Raw genomic sequence first — 20,252 nt, forward strand, 5'->3', positions numbered from 1 at the left:
ATATACCCTCTATACATTGAGTTTTTTCGATATGAAAATTTTACAAAATTATTTTAAAAAAAAATTACATATTCTTTCAAAAATAAATAGACGGTCCAATAAACAAAAATATTAATAAAAAACAACATAATAAATAATTTATTAAAAACCAAATATACAAAAAGCGTGGTTAAACAAAAATTATTAATTAGAATAATATTTTACATACATACAAGGTGCGTTCCAAAGTAAACAGGACTTTAAAAAAAAAAGACAGAACAAATGGTTTTATCGGCAAAATCAATTAGTTTTATTCAAAATAGTCTCCTTCTGCTTTAATACAGCTTTTTGCACGGTCCAAAAGCATGTCGAACGAGTGTGCCCGGTATGGCCGCCAGTATGCCGGTGCAAGCCTTTTGAATGGGCTCCACGTCTGCATAACGCTTTCCTTTCATCGGCAAATGAATTTTTCCGAAAAGGTAGAAGTCGCACGGTGCCATATCAGGTGAATACAGGGAGTCGTTGATTGTTAAAATGTGATTTTTGGTCAAATAATCGGCCGCAAGCGTCGATCGATGAGACGTTGCATTATCGTGCAACAAACGCCAACTTCCATCTTCGCGATATTCGGGCCGAACACGGCGCTCCAAACGCTTCAAAACTCCATGGTAGAATACCGCATAAACGTTTTGGCCGGGTGGAACAAATTCTTTGTGGACAATACCTTTAGAATCATAAAAACAAATCAGCATTGTCTCCACTTCACACTTTTCCAGGCGCGATTTTTTGGGTTTCGGCTCATTTCTCATTTATGTCCTCACGACCACTTTGAAAACGTTGAAACCATTCGTGCACTCTGCTACGGGATAGGCAATCATCGCCATAAACTTGTTTCATCAATTAAAATGTTTCGGTAAAAGTTTTACCAATTTTAAAACAAAATTTAATGTTGGCTCTTTGTTCGAAGCTCATTTTCGCACCGACTTCACTTCCAATATATGAAATGTCATAAAATTTTTACTGGAAGTCGATAAAGGATATCAGATTCTAACGCATTAGTCGACACATAGATGGCGCCACTAGAGTTTACTTTGTTAATTTTTTACTGTTTACTTTGGAACGCACCTTGTATATTGAAACATATACAATTGTACTATATCATTTCGAAGTCCACATTGGCATACATCCCGCAACACCCCTTACAGAACGAGATACAATAACAAGCGAAAACCAGTATACTGGTGGAACGAAGAAATCGCCACGCTGAGAAAGCTTTGTCACTCAGCTAGACGTCGCTTACAGCGTAACCAGGGAGGCGAGAATGAAAATCGCGTCAGAGAAGCATTTAAACGCAAAAAAAGCTCCTAAAGTCAGCAATCACGCGTAGCAAAAGAGGCTGTTTTGAAAAGCTTTCTGAAGAAGCAAACATAGACCCCTGGGGAACCGCGTTCAAATTATGTATGTCAAATTTTAAAAATATGTCGCAGCAACCTAAGAACGCATCATTTATGAGGAAAGTCGTCAACGCATTATTTCCAACACATAAGACCATTTCCTATGCTATGCGAAACGATGTTACAGAGCCCCCTCTATTAGTCACAGAAGAAGAAAGATTGGCTATAGCGAAAAAAATTAAAAACTCCAAAGCGCCTGGAATAGATAGTATACCAAATAGAGCCCTAAAAGAAGTCATGACTCTGAGACCAAGTTTGTTCGATAAAATGTACAATGCGTGTATATTGGAATACGTGTTTCGCGACCCGTGGAAGGTGCAGCATTTGGTTCTACTCCCAAAACCTAAAAAGCCACCGAACGAACCTTCATCTTATCGACCATTGTGCATGCTCGACACGATTGGTAAAGTGTACGAAAGCATTGTAAGAAACCGCTTGGAGTTAAAAGAGGTCCACTATTGACGCACTAAGAGAGGTTGTTATTCGACTCTGACGAGTGCACTCAGAGCTACACTATCTCGAGTGGAGTACCGCAAGGCTCGGTCTTACGCCCACTACTATAGAACTTGATGTACGACGGGATACTAAGAATACATCAACCAAAAAACGTGAAAACAATAGCGTATGCGAATGATCTCATAGTGGTAGCAGTGGCTAAACACCTAGATGACCTCATGCTCAAATGCAACGATTGCATAAATGGTCTGCGCCAATGGTTTGCTACCATGAGTTTAGAGATGGCTGAGCAGAAAACGGAAGTATTCCCCATAAGCACAAGGAAGGTGGAAGGAAGGTTAGCACTCACCATAGGGGGGTGCGAGATTACTTTACAGCCGCAGCTGAAGTATCTGGGAGTAAAACTAGACTCTAAATTAAAATTTAAAGAACATCTGGTGTATACTTCCGGTAAAGCACACAAAATTTATAATTCTCTATCGAGAATGATGGCCAAAAGAGGCTGCGTACGTTCCAGCCGGCGGCTTTTAATATCAAAAGCAATGAGTTCAGTAATATTTTATGCAGCGCCAATATGGATACAAGCGCTAGACATAAAATCATATGCTAGACAAATAAACGCAGTACATAGGCTTTCTGCAATCCGAGTAATAAGTGCTTTCCGAACGATATCAAGTGATGCTGCTGAAGTACTAGCCAGCATGCCGTATATTGACATCCAGGGGGACGAATTCGCGCGACTGTACCAGCTGTCAGTGCCGTAGAAACGGTGGCACACCTCATCTTAAGGACGATGGACTCATGGACTGATTCCGGAAATTCATTCGTGCTTAGACAGACGACATGGGGACCTGAATTTTCACCTAACCCAAATATTAAATGGGCATGGATGCTTTAGAAAGTATCTTTTCCAAATAAGTATTGATGTTAGTCCGTCTTGTCCGACTTGTACAGAGTGCATAGAAGACTCTGGACACGTATTTTTTCAGTGCCCCCGCTTTTTAAATATAAAGGAAAAGTTAAATTCTACACTCGGCGGTAGTGTAACGTTGGAAACTCTGACAACACATATGTGTCAGTCTTCTAATAAATGTCAGCGAAGCGGCAGCTGTAATTATGACAAAACTGAGATACTTGCAACAGATTAGGAGTCAGTCAGTCCATGCCGTAGAGGAGGCTTAAATGTCCTTTTCTCTCAAATGAAGTAATACTTAATCTGGTGGTTTCGTGGGAGAGATATGAGATAAGAGCAGGTTAGGTTTAGCGGATTAAAGCTCCGCACAAACGGTATTATTAACACTAAATACACGTTGTTAAACTATAATCCGAAATATCAAACTCTTATTCACCTAAAAGAGTATTCGGCAAAAATTATCATTTATCGCTTCATATGTTGAACATAAATCAGTTTACACTGAGAAAAATTTAATTCGCTTTGAGAAGTATTTTAACATATTGTACAAAAAAAATGATGAATGTGGATAAAAATCAAATTACACCTGCAGAAGCTACACGCGCAAGACAAGTTGCCACAAAGCAAATAAAAGGCAAAGATATTTGTGCCACCAATTTCATTTCTGAGAGTGACAGATTAACAAAAGACAACTCTAAATCGTTATTGGAAATAAAAAAACAAAATATTGATAATTTTTGGACTCGCCTCCAAACGGCTCATGACGCCATAGTAGATTATGACGATTCACATCTACCACACAATTTTAAATCATCGGCTTACGCAATACACGAAAACTGCTTAAACCAGTAAGAAGAAACAAAAGCTATGATTTCTGATCAATTAAAGCTAATAAATACAATTGCAGCTACTCCATATCCGAGAGACGAGCTGCCACAAATACAAAATCAAGAGGCAAGTTCAGGCATCCACCTCGAGGTGCCCGCATGTGACACAGAAACATTATATGGAGGTTATGAAGAATGGCCGTCTTTCCGGGATAAGTTTACAGCCGTTTACATAAATCATCCTAAATTATCAAATGCACAAAAATTGTATCACCTCCGATACAAAACAAAAGGTTAAGCAGGCGTAATAGTAAAATAGTTCGCACTAAATGACGATAATTTCCATTTGGCTTGGGAAGCTCTAAAAGCAAGATATGAAAATTAAAGAATATTGGGCGATAAACAAGTAACGACACTAATAAACTTTCCTAAGATACAAAAGGCAAAAGTGAAGAATTTATTAGACTACTATCCACTGTTTTTAATTGTTTGTCGGTTCTTTCGACACAAAAAATCCCCCAAAGACAGCTGGGACCAAATACTGGTAAATATATGCACCGCCACTTTACCTTTCTCATCTCGAAAAAAAATGCCCAACGTGGCAACAAATAAGATTTTCTAACTAGCCAGTACGAAATCGCTGAAAGGGTAGATTAAAAACTAATTAAAACAAAAATTATTCAACATGACTGCTGACGTAAGCGAAGTAAAGCATTAAGTTGTTTGGATTAGAAATAAAGACAAGTGTATAGCATTAAATTGGAACTTTCCAGTGATCGAACTCAATATTGTGTTATAAGGTAGACGATTTATCGAGAAATCCGTTACAATATATTAAAAAAATCTACTAAATATGACACATATTTTTACATATGGTATATCCAATATCAAATTCCGGTAATTGCGACGATTTTCATTTTCAAGCAGCTGTTTTAACGCTGACATATTCAGCACCGTAGAATCATGTGTTGCCCAGGATATTTTGCGTTGATGTAGCGAACTCTTATTTTATTATCGCAAACCTGTAAATGCAAAAGTAAATGTAAGCAGCTACAAATGATTTACTTCAAACACTTACTATCATTGCATTTAAACTGAAATATCCTTTGCGGTTGTAATAATGTACAAATGTTAAAGCTCCTTTTTAGGGGCGACAATTTTAAAATGTGTCCTATCACTGCAACCTACTTCATAAAAGTAAATGCAACTTTGGGCAATCAAAAGTTTTTCAAAAACTTTAAATGATATGAATAATTCTAGGTAACTGCTTAAATAACACATAACAATACATACATTTGATCCTCCACCTCCAAAGGGTTAGATTCATCATTCAATTTTCTTCTTAATTTTGGTAACTCCGTTAAGCTAGCACTTTTATCCTCATTTTCGTAATCAAACTACAGTTCAACTCTATCCATTTTAACATATTGGCGTTGTTTATCATATACAATTTTCATATATTTTAATTTGCGTACAAGTGCAAACAAACTATCAAACAGCTGTTAACAATTCACATATTTATTTACAATTGAAATACTTTTGTCAATGAAGTTACAGAATTGTTAACCAATCAAATAATTATAACGGATTTCTCAATAAATGGTCTACCTTGTAAATCACTTTTGAGTTCGATCATGGGATTGTTAAATAAAAGTCCCAATTTAATGGTTATACACTTATCTTTATTTCTAATCCAAACAACTTAACGCTTTACTAATCATTATCCGAATTTACAACTTCTTACATATATCTTAATTGCTCTTTACATGGCAGAACTCTAATTAGAACTGTGTCTGCTGCCCAATCTGGCAGCCCTTATATAGTAGATTTTTAACAAAACATAGCCACTAGAACATTCTAGCAACTACGAATTCGCTGTCTGAGTTGATTCTGGCAATTTATCGTCGATTCGATTTATTCTATCATCCGTGTTTGTCACAATATAGTCGACTCAATCGACCGGAGTCTATTTTACTCCCAGTCGATATTCACAATAGAGGGGGTACATAAATATATGTAGCATAAGATAAAATATGCATTTAAATTTTTTTTACTTTTTGTTTTATAATATTAAACAAAAAATTAAACATTGATGAAATCAAAATTATTGTTATAAAATGTGTCTATTAGTTTTTATTATAAAATGTAAGAAAAAAGAACAAATTTGTATTTTATGCTTTCTTTTTAATGTAGTTGTATGTTAATCAAATAATTAAATATCAAATATATTCTGACATAGATGTTTTTACGCATCCAAACCTTCCAACATGCGCTCATACCTATAGTTCATACATAAATTTTTACTCGCGCCTGCCTCACATGATATTAATCAATCCTATATTACTCCGGTAGTCGTGACTTACGCGCAGGCATACATTGAATAATTCAATTCGATCCATGGTCGCAACGCAATATGCTGATATGATTGGATTTGAACCGAGATCGGCCATACCGTTTAGTCGATCGTGATTGCCGAATAATTATTCACATTGTATTGAATCAGCGATATCTGACTTAATCGTACTCGTTGCAGCTCTCTGGTACTTTCCCACTGTACTAACATTTGTTAGTCAGGTTGATTTTAATATGTACATTTGGGATATATAAAATAATGTGAACCCATGATATATAATAAGCTAATAAGATACCACAAATAAAAAGGCGCCCACTCATTTCCACAACCATAACCATCACCTTCCAGTCGCAATTCGTTGACGATCGGTTGTAGGTACACCAGAACAAGTGGGGAAAGTCAACTATAGGCACTAGGGTCCACATATTTAATACCTAGGGGTTTGAACAGTTTTGGTTCGATTTAGACAATTTTTTATCATAAGGTGGCATACTTTTAACCCATTATTTATGCAAAGGTTTTCCCCGATACAATTATCGTTGCTTGATTTGCATAGTTGAAAGTGAAATAATCAGATGGAATTTAAAGTGGTGTTATATGAAAAATAGGCATGGTTGTATCGGATTTCGCCCATTTTCGCGCTATAACATAAAAATATGAGAAGAATTTTATTTACCGAATTTGGTTAAAATCGGTTAAGCAGATCCCATGATATGGATTTTCACCTAAAATTGGGCCACGCCCACTGTCTGATTTTGAACGCGCTTCCTACAAAGTCATCTCATACCATCCTAGACCCTACGTTTCACCTACTTTTCTCATTTGTTCTCAATGAATTTTGTTAATATAGCTTTAGCGGTTTAGGAGATATGCACATTGAACCTATAAGGGGACGGGATCACGCCCACGTTAAAAAAAATTTAAAGTGCAGATGCCCTTCCTTAATGTGAAACGAATTTTGTATTTCTTAAGAATATTTAATTTATTTATTCATGAATATCCATTTAGTCCCCTTCAAAGTAATCACCCCTCGATATAATGCACTTATGCCAGCGGTTCTTCCAATTCTCAAACCACTTAAGAAAGTAATTTCTTGTGATCTTGATCAGTTCCTCCTTCGATGTAGTTTTCTCCTTTGATACAGTCATCTCCTCAATCGTAGCGTAGCGTCGTCCTTTCATGAGCTTCTTTAGTTTTTGGAACACAAAAATTGTTTTTGTTCTTCCACAAACCCGAGACTTCTGTCGGATTACTTGGAGCAAATTGCCCATAACTTGCAGATAATATTCATCATATATTCTAATGGTAATTCGACGATTGGCCAATACTATTCTTTAATCCGTTTTTTGTAATAAGCCAAAATCGAAAACGAACCAAAAAGCGTCCAAGCAAACCAGCTCTCAAAAATTAAATAAGTAAGGAATATAAGTACCAATATAATGCAACAAAGCAATCGAAAATCGAATACACCTAGGCCATGAAATTCTCGATACTTTTTGAGCAAACCTCGTACTCGCCAATCTTTCAGCATTTGTAAAAAATTCTTTCGATAAAGGCACTATATTAGTTTTGAATTTGGTTAGGATCATTTCAAAATTACTGGGAAATCTAGCTCTTTATAAAATATATTAATGTCATGGTTTTAAATATTTTGAGTTACCACTGATCTTTCGATTTATGGTAGGAGTGGATATTGAAGCTTACATCTCAAAACATAATGCCAGAAGTACGGACTGGTCTAAGTACAGGGAAATCCTTGAAAGTGCCATAAGACTAAACCAGTTCCGCAATGAAAACAACTGCCAAGGGACAGATATAAACCTTGGGGAGCTTTGTCAAGCCAAAAAAACGAAATTCTTGATGCTCGAACAAACTCTCGGTACTAAGGAAATTAGGGTAGGGCCTATTCATCAAAGCGATGACAAGAGCGTCCACGACTTCTTTGTGTTGTCCTGTAACATTCCAAGTTTATAACAAGTGTATACAGTATACAATATTTGGCGATATAGCTTAATGTAGTATAACAACATTCCCGCGTAGATTGAACTGCGGTGTACTCTGCAAACGAAATTTCTAAAGTTTAGCTTGTTAATTGCAATGTTTTGCCTCGTTTGTGCAACAACAATATTAGTAGGAAATGAACAAAGGTGCATCTTAACGAGAAAATAGGTATGATTTTTTCATCCATTATCCTACAATTGAAAAAAACAACAATTGAGCATGTTCCTGCAAAATTTAAACACATTTCTTTTACCATATGGAATATTAAAACAAAACAAAAAATTAAAATTTGAAATAACAACCACAATATCAAAACTTAGGAAGTTCTAACAGAAGAAACAACATAAGTAAAGGTAAACACAAAAGCATCGTTAACCGCAAAAGGCGCAGTCTAGAAGCATATTTAATGAATAAATTGAATACGGAAGATTATTAAAAGTGCAAGCATATCTTCTGAAGCCCATTGATGCTAAACGTAAATTTCTCTAAAATAACACTTATTTGTTCAGGTTTTTAAACGATGTTTAAATCTTAATTTAACTGAATTCAACTACGAACTTTGTGTCCAGTAGTGTGTTATTAACACTAAATACACGTTGTTAAACTATAATCCGAAATATCAAACTCTTATTCACCTAAAAGAGTATTCGGCAAAAATTATCATTTATCGCTTCATATGTTGAACATAAATCAGTTTACACTGAGAAAAATTTAATTCGCTTTGAGAAGTATTTTAACATATTGTACAAAAAAAATGATGAATGTGGATAAAAATCAAATTACACCTGCAGAAGCTACGCGCGCAAGACAAGTTGCCACAAAGCAAATAAAAGGCAAAGATATTTGTGCCACCAATTTCATTTCTGAGAGTGACAGATTAACAAAAGACAACTCTAAATCGTTATTGGAAATAAAAAAACAAAATATTGATAATTTTTGGACTCGCCTCCAAACGGCTCATGACGCCATAGTAGATTATGACGATTCACATCTACCACACAATTTTAAATCATCGGCTTACGCAATACACGAAAACTGCTTAAACCAGTAAGAAGAAACAAAAGCTATGATTTCTGATCAATTAAAGCTAATAAATACAATTGCAGCTACTCCATATCCGAGAGACGAGCTGCCACAAATACAAAATCAAGAGGCAAGTTCAGGCATCCACCTCGAGGTGCCCGCATGTGACACAGAAACATTATATGGAGGTTATGAAGAATGGCCGTCTTTCCGGGATAAGTTTACAGCCGTTTACATAAATCATCCTAAATTATCAAATGCACAAAAATTGTATCACCTCCGATACAAAACAAAAGGTTAAGCAGGCGTAATAGTAAAATAGTTCGCACTAAATGACGATAATTTCCATTTGGCTTGGGAAGCTCTAAAAGCAAGATATGAAAATTAAAGAATATTGGGCGATAAACAAGTAACGACACTAATAAACTTTCCTAAGATACAAAAGGCAAAAGTGAAGAATTTATTAGACTACTATCCACTGTTTTTAATTGTTTGTCGGTTCTTTTGACACAAAAAATCCCCCAAAGACAGCTGGGACCAAATACTGGTAAATATATGCACCGCCACTTTACCTTTCTCATCTCGAAAAAAAATGCCCAACGTGGCAACAAATAAGATTTTCTAACTAGCCAGTACGAAATCGCTGAAAGGGTAGATTAAAAACTAATTAAAACAAAAATTATTCAACATGACTGCTGACGTAAGCGAAGTAAAGCATTAAGTTGTTTGGATTAGAAATAAAGACAAGTGTATAGCATTAAATTGGAACTTTCCAGTGATCGAACTCAATATTGTGTTATAAGGTAGACGATTTATCGAGAAATCCGTTACAATATATTAAAAAAATCTTCTAAATATGACACATATTTTTACATATGGTATATCCAATATCAAATTCCGGTAACCGCGACGATTTTCATTTTCAAGCAGCTGTTTTAACGCTGACATATTCAGCACCGTAGAATCATGTGTTGCCCAGGATATTTTGCGTTGATGTAGCGAACTCTTATTTTATTATCGCAAACCTGTAAATGCAAAAGTAAATGTAAGCAGCTACAAATGATTTACTTCAAACACTTACTATCATTGCATTTAAACTGAAATATCCTTTGCGGTTGTAATAATGTACAAATGTTAAAGCTCCTTTTTAGGGGCGACAATTTTAAAATGTGTCCTATCACTGCAACCTACTTCATAAAAGTAAATGCAACTTTGGGCAAACAAAAGTTTTTCAAAAACTTTAAATGATATGAATAATTCTAGGTAACTGCTTAAATAACACATAACAATACATACATTTGATCCTCCACCTCCAAAGGGTTAGATTCATCATTCAATTTTCTTCTTAATTTTGGTAACTCCGTTAAGCTAGCACTTTTATCCTCATTTTCGTAATCAAACTACAGTTCAACTCTATCCATTTTAACATATTGGCGTTGTTTATCATATACAATTTTCATATATTTTAATTTGCGTACAAGTGCAAACAAACTATCAAACAGCTGTTAACAATTCACATATTTATTTACAATTGAAATACTTTTGTCAATGAAGTTACAGAATTGTTAACCAATCAAATAATTATAACGGATTTCTCAATAAATGGTCTACCTTGTAAATCACTTTTGAGTTCGATCATGGGATTGTTAAATAAAAGTCCCAATTTAATGGTTATACACTTATCTTTATTTCTAATCCAAACAACTTAACGCTTTACTAATCATTATCCGAATTTACAACTTCTTACATATATCTTAATTGCTCTTTACATGGCAGAACTCTAATTAGAACTGTGTCTGCTGCCCAATCTGGCAGCCCTTATATAGTAGATTTTTAACAAAACATAGCCACTAGAACATTCTAGCAACTACGAATTCGCTGTCTGAGTTGATTCTGGCAATTTATCGTCGATTCGATTTATTCTATCATCCGTGTTTGTCACAATATAGTCGACTCAATCGACCGGAGTCTATTTTACTCCCAGTCGATATTCACAATAGAGGGGGTACATAAATATATGTAGCATAAGATAAAATATGCATTTAAATTTTTTTTACTTTTTGTTTTATAATATTAAACAAAAAATTAAACATTGATGAAATCAAAATTATTGTTATAAAATGTGTCTATTAGTTTTTATTATAAAATGTAAGAAAAAAGAACAAATTTGTATTTTATGCTTTCTTTTTAATGTAGTTGTATGTTAATCAAATATTTAAATATCAAATATATTCTGACATAGATGTTTTTACGCATCCAAACCTTCCAACATGCGCTCATACCTATAGTTCATACATAAATTTTTACTCGCGCCTGCCTCACATGATATTAATCAATCCTATATTACTCCGGTAGTCGTGACTTACGCGCAGGCATACATTGAATAATTCAATTCGATCCATGGTCGCAACGCAATATGCTGATATGATTGGATTTGAACCGAGGTCGGCCATACCGTTTAGTCGATCGTGATTACCGAATAATTATTCACATTGTATTGAATCAGCGATATCTGACTTAATCGTACTCGTTGCAGCTCTCTGGTACTTTCCCACTGTACTAACATTTGTTAGTCAGGTTGATTTTAATATGTACATTTGGGATATATAAAATAATGTGAACCCATGATATATAATAAGCTAATAAGATACCACAAATAAAAAGGCGCCCACTCATTTCCACAACCATAACCATCACCTTCCAGTCGCAATTCGTTGACGATCGGTTGTAGGTACACCAGAACAAGTGGGGAAAGTCAACTATAGGCACTAGGGTCCACATATTTAATACCTAGGGGTTTGAACAGTTTTGGTTCGATTTAGACAATTTTTTATCATAAGGTGGCATACTTTTAACCCATTATTTATGCAAAGGTTTTCCCCGATACAATTATTGTTGCTTGATTTGCATAGTTGAAAGTGAAATAATCAGATGGAATTTAAAGTGGTGTTATATGAAAAATAGGCATGGTTGTATCGGATTTCGCCCATTTTCGCACTATAACATAAAAATATGAGAAGAATTTTATTTACCGAATTTGGTTAAAATCGGTTAAGCAGATCCCATGATATGGATTTTCACCTAAAATTGGGCCACGCCCACTGTCTGATTTTGAACGCGCTTCCTACAAAGTCATCTCATACCATCCTAGACCCTACGTTTCACCTACTTTTCTCATTTGTTCTCAATGAATTTTGTTAATATAGCTTTAGCGGTTTAGGAGATATGCACATTGAACCTATAAGGGGACGGGATCACGCCCACGTTAAAAAAAATTTAAAGTGCAGATGCCCTTCCTTAATGTGAAACGAATTTTGTATTTCTTAAGAATATTTAATTTATTTATTCATGAATATCCATTTAGTCCCCTTCAAAGTAATCACCCCTCGATATAATGCACTTATGCCAGCGGTTCTTCCAATTCTCAAACCACTTAAGAAAGTAATTTCTTGTGATCTTGATCAGTTCCTCCTTCGATGTAGTTTTCTCCTTTGATACAGTCATCTCCTCAATCGTAGCGTAGCGTCGTCCTTTCATGAGCTTCTTTAGTTTTTGGAACACAAAAATTGTTTTTGTTCTTCCACAAACCCGAGACTTCTGTCGGATTACTTGGAGCAAATTGCCCATAACTTGCAGATAATATTCATCATATATTCTAATGGTAATTCGACGATTGGCCAATACTATTCTTTAATCCGTTTTTTGTAATAAGCCAAAATCGAAAACGAACCAAAAAGCGTCCAAGCAAACCAGCTCTCAAAAATTAAATAAGTAAGGAATATAAGTACCAATATAATGCAACAAAGCAATCGAAAATCGAATACACCTAGGCCATGAAATTCTCGATACTTTTTGAGCAAACCTCGTACTCGCCAATCTTTCAGCATTTGTAAAAAATTCTTTCGATAAAGGCACTATATTAGTTTTGAATTTGGTTAGGATCATTTCAAAATTACTGGGAAATCTAGCTCTTTATAAAATATATTAATGTCATGGTTTTAAATATTTTGAGTTACCATTGATCTTTCGATTTATGGTAGGAGTGGATATTGAAGCTTACATCTCAAAACATAATGCCAGAAGTACGGACTGGTCTAAGTACAGGGAAATCCTTGAAAGTGCCATAAGACTAAACCAGTTCCGCAATGAAAACAACTGCCAAGGGACAGATATAAACCTTGGGGAGCTTTGTCAAGCCAAAAAAACGAAATTCTTGATGCTCGAACAAACTCTCGGTACTAAGGAAATTAGGGTAGGGCCTATTCATCAAAGCGATGACAAGAGCGTCCACGACTTCTTTGTGTTGTCCTGTAACATTCCAAGTTTATAACAAGTGTATACAGTATACAATATTTGGCGATATAGCTTAATGTAGTATAACAACATTCCCGCGTAGATTGAACTGCGGTGTACTCTGCAAACGAAATTTCTAAAGTTTAGCTTGTTAATTGCAATGTTTTGCCTCGTTTGTGCAACAACAATATTAGTAGGAAATGAACAAAGATGCATCTTAACGAAAAAATAGGTATGATTTTTTCATCCATTATCCTACAATTGAAAAAAACAACAATTGAGCATGTTCCTGCAAAATTTAAACACATTACTTTTACCATATGGAATATTAAAACAAAACAAAAAATTAAAATTTGAAATAACAACCACAATATCAAAACTTAGGAAGTTCTAACAGAAGAAACAACATAAGTAAAGGTAAACACAAAAGCATCGTTAACCGCAAAAGGCGCAGTCTAGAAGCATATTTAATGAATAAATTGAATACGGAAGATTATTAAAAGTGCAAGCATATCTTCTGAAGCCTATTGATGCTAAACGTAAATTTCTCTAAAATAACACTTATTTGTTCAGGTTTTTAAACGATGTTTAAATCTTAATTTAACTGAATTCAACTACGAACTTTGTGTCCACTTAAACTGAGAAAATCAATTTGTTTTTGTAATTTATATATATTTATACACTAAAAAAAGACACTTTAACAAATATTTCTTATCTCAAATTTTATATATTTGAATAAGCACCTGAGCTTGTTGGTTCCATGGTTAGTTTTCTAAATTTTTATAACCACTTGACATATGTAAATACAATTTACTTACATAAAATATGCGCCTCTTTTCTTCAAATTTTCGTGTTTTTTTTTTCAAAAATATTAAGATTGGAGCTTTACTACATAAGTACCGTTGCGTATTTGTCATTTATGTTTTTGCTAAGTGATGTAGAATTTTGTATATTTTATATACCGAGAATACTCGGTTTTGAAGGTGCTTTATTATTATTTTTTCATTTACTTTACGCTTTACTAAAAAAATCGTTACTATGATGGGAGTAATCGCTCTCATCTTGGAAAAAATGCCCAACGTGGCAACAAATGAAAAATTTTCAACTACACAGTACGAAATCGCTGAAAGGAAAGACAAAAAAATAATTAAAATAATTCAATACGACCTAAATACAAGCTTCAATAGACCCCTAGGTGGTAGCAAAAATAAATTAAACAGAAGCTTTCCCATAACACAGTCGTTCACATCAGAACAGAAAAACATACGTTAAGCGAACTATGCAGAAGACGAAAAATTAACGAAAGAAACAATTTCATAAGCTCAAAAAGAGTATGTACAAATTGCTTGTCACATGCAGTTGTTTCCAAATGCAAAAACAAATTTAATTGCTTATATTTTCACAAAAGACACCGCTCATTGCTTCATTACAGCACATATTCTAGCCCACCCCAAACCAGCGCTTTCATTAGTACAAAAAGAACCACGGGTTCAGTTGCAGCAGCAACTCCCAAACAACAATTGCCAAGAGACACCTTGCTGCTCAAAGGCACAATTATTTTAAACTCTACACAGCGAAATTCAAAGCAGGGTATTACTACCCACAGCAGTGATCTCAATCGAACACACAGGAGAACTATTCAAACTTAGAATTTTAATAAACCAAGGATCACCACGATCTTTCATAGCGTCTAGGGTAAAAAATAGGCAAAAGCTGCTTTCGAAACAAACAAAATTTTAAATTACGGGAATAGGCGGAAGAGTAGTACAAAACTCAAATAAAATCTCTCCCATTACCCGAATTTCCCCCCAAGCGGATAAGCGAAATAAAGCAGAAGCTATAGTCATCACTTACTAACATGCTTCATTTCAAAATACCACTTTTGGTTTCGCTTTTTAGTTTGAAGTGGTTAAAAGCGTGTTTTTCAATTTTTTTATACTCTCGCAAGATGTTGCTACAGAGTATAATAGTTTTGTTCACCTGACGGTTGTTTGTATTAAATAAAACTCATCGAGTTATATATAGCGTTATACAGATATAAATAATCAAGATGAAGAGACGAGTTGAATTGATTGAGATAACTTTATAAAACTTGGTACAGATGTTTTTTGGTACCGTAAGACGGTGGGTATTGCATATGAGCGTAATCGGACCCCTGCGACGCCCACAAAACGCAATTAATCAAAAACAAATCAATTGCCATAACTAACCTCCACAAAAGGATACAAGACTGTTATTTGGTACACAAGATCACATTGGGGAGAACCATCTGCAGGGGTGAAATCGGGTGACAACCCCACCCACTCCCCATATAACGGTACTGTTAAAAGTTAATAAAAGCGCGATAAATCAAGCACTAATCATGCCAGAGACATTGGATGACACAAGAAGACTTTATAGGAACCGCGTTCGAAATTAGACAGTGGGCGTGGCATCGCCCAATTTTAGGCGAACACCCATATCTTGGTATTTGCTTAACCAATTTTAACCAAATTCGATCTCTCTCCTATTGTGCGAAAATGGGCGAAATCGGATTACAACCACGCTTTCTTCCCATATAACACCATTTTAAATTCCATCTAATTCTTTCACTTTCACTACGCAAATCAAGCAAAATATATAAAGGAATCTCAAACGAGTATACCGTCTGACTTTGAGAGTTTAAAATGTTCGGTTACATTCGAATTTGGTTCTTCCTTACTTGTTTTAACTTATATTTATTTTAGCTCATTTTATAAGTGCATTTTTTTATGTTCCATTGCCCCACAACTGAAATTTTGCAAAATGTTGCACAAGCTGAGGCAAGTTAAACAAACAACGTTTGAGCACGTTTCTGCAAAATTTAAACACATTACTTTAACCATAAGGCATATTAAAAAAAAACAAAAATTAAAATATAAAATAACAACAATAAACGCAAATCCAAAGAAAATCCAACAGTAAAGGCAACAACAATAACAACAACGAAAGCATCGTTAACCGCACAAGACTCAGTCCAGAAGCATATTTGATTAATAAATTGAATACGGATGATACAAGCGCAAGCATATCTTCTAAAACGCAATGATGATTATTTTTGCACTTCATATATACAAGTATACAGTAAAAAAATACTGTCACAATTATTTCTTATCACAAATTTTAGCAAAATATTTGAATAACCTGAGCTAGTTGGTTCTATAGTTAATTTTCTAAATTTTTATATAAACTTGACGTAAATACAATTTAATTACAAAAGATTTCCGCCCTTTTTCAGCTAATTTTCGTATTTTTTAGAAATATTAAGATCGAAGCTTTACTATATAAGCACCGTTACATTCATTTATTTCTTTTTGTGCTGAGTGGTGAAGAATTTTGTGTACTTTAAGCATATATATATTCGGTTTTGAAGGTGCATAATTAATTTTTATAAATGATGTTATAGTCAAACATCGATAATGTCTTCTTTAGTCTCTGCCTTTGAGCAATGTTGGCATTCCAAATTACAGGGACGGCAGGACATGGCATCCGTAATTCCATGACTACTACCTTTGCGATGTTCTATAGAGAAGTCGCAACTTTGGAGTCTCTCAATCCACCGCGCCAACTGTCCTTCTGGGTTGCTGAATTTTAGAAGCCATTTAAATGCTGCATGATCTGTCCTCACCCGAAATCGCTGGCCATAAAGGTACTTATGAAAAGGTTTGATGCACTTCACCAACGCCAGTAATTTCCTCAGAGTTACACAATAATTCCTCTCTGGCTTGCTTATTGTCTGGCTATAATATGCCACCACTTTCTTATGTCCATCAATGACTTCAGATAGAATGCCTCCTACTGCAAACCCACGGATACGGATTCAATCCAAAATAAATGCTGATCCTGGGAGAGGGTATGCTGACATTGGTGCAATACTTAACCTTTTATTCAGAGTTTGGAAAGTCACTTCCTGTTCTTTATTCCATTCAAAAACTCAGTTCTTTTTCGTGAGTTCATGGAGCCTAAGTAGCTCACTTCCTTTTTGAAAAGGGAACACTTCTTTGAGCTCAACTTTGGATCAGCGCTAGCTATCCGTTGAAAAACCTCTTCCAAGCTCTTAATGTGTTTCTCGAAGCTTTTACCCAACTCGATGGTATCGTCGAGGTATAACAAACAGGTCTTCCAGTGCAAGCCTTTTAATACCTGGTCCATAAGTTTCTCAAAGGTAGCAGGAACAGGACATAATCCAGAGGGCATTACGATAAATTGCCTTAGACCATCTCCAATGCTGAAAACCTCTACGTGCCAGTAACCACTTTTCAAGCATTGAGAACTATTTTGTGCCTGATAACGAGTCCAGCATGCCATTGATTCTAAGTAGTGGATAACTATCTTTCTTCGATACATCATCATTTAATCTTCTATAGTCCACACAAAACTTCATGTGCCACCTTTCTTCTTTACAAGTATTAGAATGGAGATTATAGGGCATTTGGTTGCGGGATTCGGTTGCTAAGCAGAGATGCAGTTTCCTGTGTCAGAGCGTATGAAACGGTTTCCTCAAATGTCAATTTAAGGCATACTAGCGCAACAAAGCGTGTAGTGTTATCTCGTATCCTCGATGTATTCTACGGATTTATGTGCATAAGCTAACCTTTCAAACTCTAGAAAATTGCTGCAGATACTCATTGGCTTTGGTTGCAATTTTGCAACTCAACATCTCATCTTCCTAATGCACCCATCAACTCTCTTGAGGCCAACTTCTCACCATTAAGCGCGTTCGCCATGGACAGGAAAAAATGGTAATCACTTGGTGACAGGTCCGGACTATAAGGTTGGTGCATTAGGACCTCCTATCCGAGTAGATGATTCCTTGCCAATCCCACCAAACACACAGCAAAACCTTCCTGACCGTCAACCACGACCGTTTGCGATCGATGTTGTCGTAAGTGACCCATTTTTCATCGCCAGTCACAATCCGCTTCAGACACGGGTCGATTTGTTGCGATTCAGCAGCGATTTGCAGATGAAAATTCGGCCCATTATGTTTTTTTGCGTTAGTTCGTGTGGCACCCAAACATCGAGCTTCTTTTTGAATCCAAGGTTATGCAAATGGTTCCAAACGGTTTTCTGGCTTATCTTTAGTTCTTCAGCAATTAAATAAGTGCTCACATGACGGTCTGTTTCCACTATTTCCATTATTTTATCGCAATTTTCGACGACAGGCCTCCCGACGCCTGCATGGTGCATCTTTGACATCGAAATTACCGGAACGGAACCTAGCAAACCACTTTTGTGCTACACGTTCGTTTACAGTATCGGGGCCATAAACTAAATTAATTTTTTCAGCCGCTTTGACTTTTCTTTCACCTTGATCGAAAAAATTGGTAAATATAGCGAATTTTCTCTTTGCTGGTGTCCATCTTTGACGAGCGCTCACAACGTACTGAGTCAATCAATCGAAAAACTGTCAAAGACAAACCTTTAGTGCAAATAAACACGTTTTCAGCGCCGTATAGTACGACATGAAGCGACACGTAACACTAGTACTATGGACAATAACGCCATCTCTTAGATAAAAACCGAACGAACTTTTTACTCTATCAATATATTGAGTAGATGTGCACGTCAACCAGAAGATAGGGATAATATTAGGGATATGTGATTAAGACCTATTTCATTCTGACTTTATTTCACTATTTTCATCGATTTATACCATTTTTAGAATGTATCTTATCTACCTAAATATGCGTGTGTATGTTATGTGTATTACATTGTATTGCATAGATAATAATAAGCATATTTGTTTATCTTTGAATTCCTAATCTAGGTAAATATGTTTTGTATTATTAAGTGTTGAATGCATGTGTTATGCTTGCATAGATATTTTTTGTATTGTCTCTGCATTGTCGAAGATAAACATGTTCAAGGATATTTGAACATATTGGCGGGGATAAAGTAATTATTTAAAATTAGTGGACTGTATGATAGTTAAGATAACATGTTTTTAAAACACTTAAACAAATAAATATTACCTATGCTGCGGCGCATGCACTAAGTGACGCTCCTTGACACCAACGCACATGTGCATTTTTGAACAAACACCAGGGTGACAATAGTGACTGTTGGAAAGGTGACCGCAGCTTCTAATCGTGTCGTGTTCGTCAACCAAGTGACGTCATAGCTGGTGGCTGCATATTCGTATTTGTGAAATTCAAATGTTGTCATGTCACATAACGGTTCACGAGGACTAAGCGCCTCCCTGTGTAGTATTAATGATAATTTACTCGTAACTTTTGTTCATATTCATCGCAAAGGTATTCTGTCGGTTTTTCTTCTGCCACATCGGACGGCGGCATACCATTGATTTCACGCTTCCTTATTTGTTTCTTATCCTTGACTTTTGGGTCCCGTATTCCTGCGGCCGTTGATTTGCATTTATCTCGTTAACTCCTAGCAACATGTCGAGAACGTTTCGTTTTGGTTGTATTACCAAAATCAGAATAATCTGAATCATATTCATTTGGCTCTTTATCAGAATGATCAGTGTCCATTGTTGCATTCATGACAACATGAGCAGCCGGTATTTTATTCTTGCTCTTGAAAGTTTCTGACTGCAAAGCAATCAAGTTGTTTATTTGTTCCACTTGCGCACTCACCTTTTTTCTGGTCTTCAGCCCTGTTTCTGGTCTTTAGCACTCAAACGAGACACAAAAAATCAAAATTTGATATACCTCGGATACGACTGGTATAATATATGGAATATAGGTATTTATTATTTTTTTTGAAAACTATAAACGTCTCGTTGGCTCGATTTGCGAAAGAAAAAGAAACTCTCTGGTCCTGTGCTAGTTCCTGTTGAGTGTTTGGTTGTATAGAGTTGTGGTGTGATGTCTGCAGGGGTGGTTTTTTTTTTTATAGCAGGGGAAAGCATCGAAAGCCGAAGTGCGGAACTTTAATCCGCTAAACCTACCCTGACAAAGTATTACTTCATG

At 35.5% G+C, this 20,252-nt stretch overlaps 1 long non-coding RNA gene across 1 annotated transcript; it reads right to left on the bottom strand.

The window, feature by feature from the left end:
- Positions 1-9,896: 9,896 nt before the first annotated feature.
- LOC118681903 (uncharacterized) lies at positions 9,897-10,492 on the bottom strand. The gene is made up of 3 exons (XR_011395612.1): positions 10,303-10,492; positions 10,088-10,244; positions 9,897-10,031 (listed from the first exon to the last, which is right to left on the bottom strand). It is a non-coding gene; the product is annotated as an uncharacterized lncRNA (long non-coding RNA).
- Between the last annotated feature and the right edge of the window lie 9,760 nt (positions 10,493-20,252).

This window comes from Bactrocera oleae, chromosome 3 (genome assembly GCF_042242935.1).
Source record: "Bactrocera oleae isolate idBacOlea1 chromosome 3, idBacOlea1, whole genome shotgun sequence".
NCBI classification, from domain to species: domain Eukaryota; kingdom Metazoa; phylum Arthropoda; class Insecta; order Diptera; family Tephritidae; genus Bactrocera; species Bactrocera oleae.